General features: G+C 43.1%; 1 non-coding gene across 1 annotated transcript; it reads left to right on the forward strand.

The window, feature by feature from the left end:
- The first annotated feature begins 292 nt into the window (after positions 1-292).
- Positions 293-411, forward strand: LOC116086752. The gene has a single exon (XR_004117103.1). It is a non-coding gene; the product is annotated as a 5S ribosomal RNA (ribosomal RNA).
- The last annotated feature ends 6606 nt before the right edge of the window (positions 412-7017 follow it).

Genomic DNA, 7017 nt, shown 5'->3' on the forward strand with positions numbered 1-7017 from the left:
TGGTGTGTGTGTGTGTGTGTGTGTGTGTGTGTGTAATAGCCCCCTAAAGATAAGAAAAACTAAGTTATTTAAATTGCAATGTGATAAAAAGACAAAAAAGATACTAGATACAAATTAAAATGTATGGGTAGATATGCTAAATATAAACAAACTCCACATCTCTGTAAAGCAGAGATCAAATGACTTAATAAGCACACCAAAACAAATTACAATTTCAACAAGCTATTTTTAGACACCCACCTGATGGGCAAAAAAGAAATCTGATAATGTCAGGGCTACAGTAAGAATATGGGTCTACTGCCATACCACTCTGAACGGGCCCGATTTCGTCTGATCTCGGAAGCTGAGCAGGGTTGGGCCTGGTTAGTACTTGGATGGGAGACCGCCTGGGAATACCAGGTGCTGTAGGCTTAAAAAAAAAAAAAAAGAATATGGATCAACATAAACTGTCATATACCGGTAGAGGAATTTTATAAAGACCTTTGGGAACAGTTGATTAGTGGTTTGCAAGCTGGACTAGTCAGAAGAACGGTATGGTGAGGCACTTACACTCAAGGTGTGTAGCCCATGAACATTTTCTCAGACCTCCTGAACCTGAAGCATCAGCAATAACATATAACTACATAGAATGCTCTTTATCCACTCCTAGTTAAAACACGTCACATTAAGTGTTACAGGGAAATGGAGAAATGGTTGACAAGGTTTACATTGGAAAGTAATTAAAGTTACTTTTTGGTCAGAATGTTAAAGTTCTTAATGAGGTTTTACAATATTTTATGGTCTATACCCCAGTGGAGCTCATGTGAACCAGAAATAGATCCAGTCTGCTTGTGAGTCTGTGTTAGTATATCAATCACACTTATAAAATGAACAACAGTCTGTGGTCTGAACCTGTCTCTCAAAAGTCTTATCTTGGAACATTAATCCCTGATGCAAGAATGTTGGGAGGTGGGGCCTAATCAGAGAGGGTTAGGTGATCGTCTGGCTTTGCTCTCGTGAGGGAACTAATTTTATGGGTGTACATGAGTGGATTAGTTATTATGAGGGTGACACTCTTATAGAAAGTTCAGAGTGTGGAGAGATTGCTCAGCGGTTAAGAGAATGTGCTGCTCTTGCCGGGGGTGAAAGCTGAATTCCCAGCACCCACATCAGCCAACTCATTCACCATAGCCTATAAGCCCAGATCCTGCGTCTTCCTCTGGCCTTTGTGGTCTCTGCAGTCACTTGCACATGCCTAACTAACCCCAATACAAAACAAACAAACAAACAAACAAACAAATTTGTCTGGGTATGGTGGCATGTGTTTGCAATCCCAGCTCTCAGAAAGGCAGTAGGATCACTGAGTTCAAGGCCAACCTCAAATGCATAGTGAGCCTCAACCTCAAATGAAGCAAGACACCAAGTTCAGGTCCCTCTTGCTCTCTGACTCTCACTGTCTCTAGCCCTTCTGCCTTTCACCTTGGGATGAGGTAGAACAAAGTCTCTTTCCAAATATAGTATTTTGTCTGGGACCTGCCGTCTCTTAAAACTATGAGACAAAAGAATTTGTACTGTCTATAAGTTACCCATGGCAAACTCTTATAGCATCAGACTAAGACAGAAACCTCCAGATATATCCTTCAAATTGTCTTTAATCTTCTAACAAGTTTTAGAAAATACACTACAGAATAAGGACAGGAAAATCTTTCAAATTTTTGTTTATTTTTATTTCAAGTGGCGGGTGTGTGTGTGAGTGAGTATGTACGTGTGTTGTCAACACATATTTATGTGCACCACATGTGTGCCTGGTGCTCGCAGAGGCCAGAAGAGAGGGTCAGGTCCTCTGGAAATACAGTCACATATCATTGTGAGTCAGTAGCCTTATGGGTCCTGGGAAGCAATCTTGGGTCTTCTGAAAAAGCAGTAAGTACCCTTAACTGCTGAGCCATCTCTCTGGTTGTGACCAGGACAATATAAAGGTAGATTTAACCTGGAAATAAGGGTAATTAGAATCTTGAAACTAATGTAGAAGACAGAGTCAGTTTGGTGGTCATAATATATAAGCTACAGTTGCAAGAGCCACCACAATGACTTCATCTGTCTGGTGAGGTGCCCTGAAAGGTAAGAAACGTCCAAGTGGCTGAGGTACTAGGTTCAATCTAGAATGACCTCAATCTCATGGAAACTGAGGAGAAGCCTGGGTTGCAATTTGAAACCGGGGCATCCAGGTCACTCTTCCAAAACACTTTATATGATCTAAGAAATGGAAGAAGCTGCAACCTGAGGCACCAGGAGCCAGACAAGAAAATGGTCGCCTCTTTCCTCATCCAAATACCAACACATGTAGGGAAGGACCTTGCTAGGTGTCAAGGGTAAAAATTGAGGATGCCATGCTACCCGGGCACCATTTTATCCAATAAACATGAACAGTTTGGGGGAGTGTGCATTGTAATGACATTCTCCACCTTTCATTTGAGAAAACTGGAGCTCTAAAGGTTAGCCAATGTACCAGAGGTCACAGCAGAGTTGTTCGTTCTAGAATTTGTCACTATGTCGTATACTCACGACCTGTGTGCGTTCCAATGTGGAGACTCCTTGGTCATTATAAATTTTCAAACAATTCAAAAACCTATTAAAGTTCAAAATCTACTTAATGACAGAGCTCATTTTATTCTTAAATGATGTCATGTTATTTTATTTACATACAGTGTTAGACATTTTCAGCATCTATGCCTCCCCAGTTTGATATGGAACTGCCTAAGAGACACAGTCTTGAACCCCATGAGCCTGGGTTTATTAAGTGATGATGTTAATATGATTTCCAGCTTGACAGGATCTAGAATCAACTAGAAAGGAAGCCTGCAAGCATGCCTAGAAGATATTATTTACGATGAAAACAGGTCCATATCTATCACGTTGCTCAAACCTCAACTCCAAATGGATCAAGGACCTCAACATAAAACCAGATACACTGAATCTAACAGAAGAGAACGTGGGGGAAGAGCCTTGAACTCATTGGCACAGGGAGAAATCTCCTGAACACAACACCAAAGGCTCAGGTTCTAAGATCAACAATTGATAAATGGGACTTCATGAAACTGAAAAGATTCTGTAAGGCAAAAGACACTGTCAATAGGACAAATTGGCAACCTAAAGATTGGGGGAAAACTCTTCACTAACCCCACATCCAGTAGAGAGATATTATCCAAAATATATAAAGAGCTCAAGAAGTGAATATCCAAGTAACCCAATTTTAAAAATGGGGTACAGAGTTAAAAAAAAAAAAGAATTCACAGCAGAAGAATCTTGAATGGGTGAAAAGTACTTAAAGAAATGTTCAAAGTCCTTAGTCATCAGATCAAGGAAAGGCAAATCAAAATGACCCTGAGATCCCAGTTTACAGCTATCAGAATGTCTAAGATAAAAAGCTCAGGGGACAGCAGATGCTGGCAAGGTTGTAGAGAAAGAGGAACACTCCTCTATTGCTGGTGGGATTGCCATCTGGTACAACCATTTTGGAAACAATCTGGTAGTTCCTCAGAAAATTGGAAATAGTGCTACTTGAAGACCCTGCTATACTACTCCTGGGCATATACCCAAAAGATGCTCCAACATGTAATAAGGACATATGCTCCACTTTGTTTATAGCAGCCTTATTTATAATAGCCAGAAGCTGGAAACAACCCCAATGTCCCTCAACCAAAGAATGGATACAGAAAATGTGGTTCCTTTACATAATGGAATATTATTCAGCTATTAAAAACGAGAACATCATGAATTCTGGAGGCAAATGGATAGAACTAGAAAATATTATCCTGCATGAAGTAACCCCCCACCCCACCCCCCCACACACAAAAAAAAACATACATGATATGTACTCACTGATAAGTGGATATTAGCCAAAAAGTACAGAAAACCTAGGATATAATCCACAGATCGTAAGAAATGTAAGAAGCAGAAAGGACTAAGTGAGGCTGCTTCAATCCCACTTAGAAGGGGGAAGAAAATATTCACGGGAGGCAGAGGGAGAGAGAAACCTGGGTAGGAGACAGGAAGGAGGGGTAAGGGGGGGCAGAATCAGGTATAGTGGAAACAGGAGAGAGGCCCAGAGGACCAGGAAGAATGAATGGAAATATGTAGCCTTAGGGCGTTGGAGGTGGGGGACCCTCTAGTAAGTAACAGAGACCTGGGAGGTGAGAGACTCAAAAGATGGTGACCTTAGCCAAAATGCCCAACATTAGGGAGAGGGAACTTGAAGAGTCCACCTCCAGTAGATAAACAGGGTCTCAAGTGGAGGGATAGGTTACTAAACCACAGTCAAAATTTCTGACCCAGAATTGTCCCTGTCTAAAAGAACTGCAGGGACAAAAATGGAGAAGAGACTGAAGGAAAGGTGGTCCAACTTGGGATCCATCTCATGAGGGTGGGAGGTGGCACCAGGCCTGACGCTGATGCTTACAGACTGGAGCCTAGCATGGTTGTCCTCTGAGAAGCCCTACAGCAGCTGACTGAGATAGATGCAGATACTCACACCCAACCATTGGACTGAAGTCAGGAATCCCTATGTTTGTATTAGGGGAAGGACTGAAGGAGCTGAAGGGGAGGGCAACCCCGTAATAAGACTAGCAGTCTCAACTAACCTGAACCCCAGGGAGCTCCCAGAGACTGAGCCACCAACCAGGCAGCATACATGGGCTGGTCTGAGGACCAGGACATGTATGTAGCAGGAGTACTTCCTGGCCTGGCCTCCATGGGAGACGGTGCACCTAATCCTCCAGAGACTTGAGGTCTCAGGGAAGGGAGAGGCCTGGTGTGGGAGAGCACCCTCTTTGAGACAAGGTGGAGGAGGACTGGGATGAGAAACTGTGGGAGGTTGGTAACGGGGGTGGCACTGGCTGGAATGTAAATAAATAATTAAAAAAATGTTTTAAAAGAGATGATTTAGATTGGATTAACTAAGGTGGGAAGACTCACCATCATCTCATAAACAGGTAACCTGGACTGAATAAACAGAAAAAAAGGGAAACTGTGCACCTATGGTCTGCATTCTCTTCTCCTGCCACACTGGGCAAATGTGACCAGCTGCCCCAAGATGCTTGGCACAACTCCTCCGTCATGATGGAATGTACTCTTGAATTCTGAGACAACACGAACCAGGTGTCCCTTAGCACCTGCTTCTTGTCAGGTGCTTTGTCACTGAGATGAGTAGCATCAGACGCCCTCTGCTGGAAGCTGCCATCAGTGCCTTGATGTCAACCCTGTTGGAGGCTTGAGTATTCCGCTGCACAGGTCATACCTTGTGAAGTTATTGAATATTGACTCTCCACTACAATGCATGGCAATAGTGGATCTGTAGGATGAGGACACCTCTTGCCATCCATATGTGATAATTAATTTTATGTCAACCTGGTGGACACAAGACATTGACTCTCAGGGCATTTCCAGAAGAGGTTAGCATCGAACCAGTAGCCTGAGTACAGCAGATGGTCCTTTCTAGTGTAGGTAGGCATCCAAACCCCTGGGCCTAGAGAGAACAAAATGGCTCTGTAGAAGGGTTGAGTTCACTATGCTTGACTGCTCGCCTGGGATGTTAGCTCTCTCCTGCCTTTTCTCCTTGGCTAATAAGCCTGTATAGCACAGTCCATCTTCCTTGGCTCTCCACCTTACCGAAGGTTGTTGAACTTTTCACCTGTTTGATACTCTGCCACTATGATAAAGACAATCAGCAAGAGCAACTTGAGAAGCAAAGGGTTTATTTGGCTTCCATGTCTGGTCACAATTCATTATTGAAGGAAGCCATGGCAGGAACTCAAGCAGGGCAGAAATCTGGAGGCAGGAACTAAGACAGAGCCCATGAACGAATGCTTCTTAATAACTTGCTCTTTGGTAGTATGCTCAGATTTCATGTGGTGTGTGTGTGTGTGTGTGTGTGTGTGTGTGTGTGTGTGTGTGTGTGTGTGTGTTGTCAGATAGGATTTTTCAAAGCAGCCCTGGCTTTCCTGGAAGTCACTATGTAGAACAAGCTGGTCTCGAACTCACACTGATCCACTTGCCTTTGTTTCCCTAGTGCTGAGGTTAAAAGCACCACACCCTGTTCAGCTTGGTTTCTTATATCTCCCACAACCACTGACCACTGACCCAGATATGCCATCACCCACAGTGAGCTGAGCACTCCCACATCAATCATCAATCATCAATCGAAAAAGTGCCTACGGGCCAATCTGATGGACATGTTTTCTGGGTGCAAGTCTCCTGATAACTGGTTTCTGTCAAGTTGACAAAACACTACCCAGGTCACCACCTTCCATAATCACATGAGCCAGTTCTTTCTCATTCCCATTAGTTTGGTTTCTCTAGAGAACCACAGGATATAAAGGAACCATATGGCGTGTGTGTGTGTGTGTGTGTGTGTGTGTGTGTGTGTGTGTGTGTGTGTGTGTGTACATAAGATATCACCACATATATCCTCTCAACAAAGAGTGGATTATTCATATATTCAGCCATCAGCACAAAAGTAGAGCCCTGGCCTCAAGGGTAATAAGCTAGTTTATCCTGGAGCCGAATATGAGTAGTCATGACCCAGAAACACAGATTCAGTTACCCCAAATGCCATGTTCCAATATTAATGCAGGCTGACTTTCACCAGCACCTAAAGCCAACAGCCTGTGTTGGGTCTGTGAGCCTGTGTCAGGTCTGTGTGCCTGTGTGGGATGCAGCCCTAAGGATGTGGGGATGCAGGAACACAGTGCCTACTCTCAGGGATATGGTCTAGGACAGAGCTCCTAGCATATCCATCACCACAGTCTGGGGATGTGTGGTGTTCACTGTACTATGCCATCAGTGAGTCTAAGACTGTCTGGATGAAGATAAATGCCCTGCCTACTTCTCACCTGTGAATTTTTCATAAGTTTAAAAGTTTTGAGTTAAAAAACAAATACAATTTTTGTATATTTTTATTATTTCTTGTTTTGTGTTTTTCTCTTTCTTTGTTTCTTGTTTCTTTGTTTCTTTCTTTGTTTCTTTCTTTCTTTTTTTTTT

Source organism: Mastomys coucha, unplaced genomic scaffold (assembly GCF_008632895.1).
Source record: "Mastomys coucha isolate ucsf_1 unplaced genomic scaffold, UCSF_Mcou_1 pScaffold12, whole genome shotgun sequence".
Taxonomy (NCBI): Eukaryota; Metazoa; Chordata; class Mammalia; order Rodentia; family Muridae; genus Mastomys; species Mastomys coucha.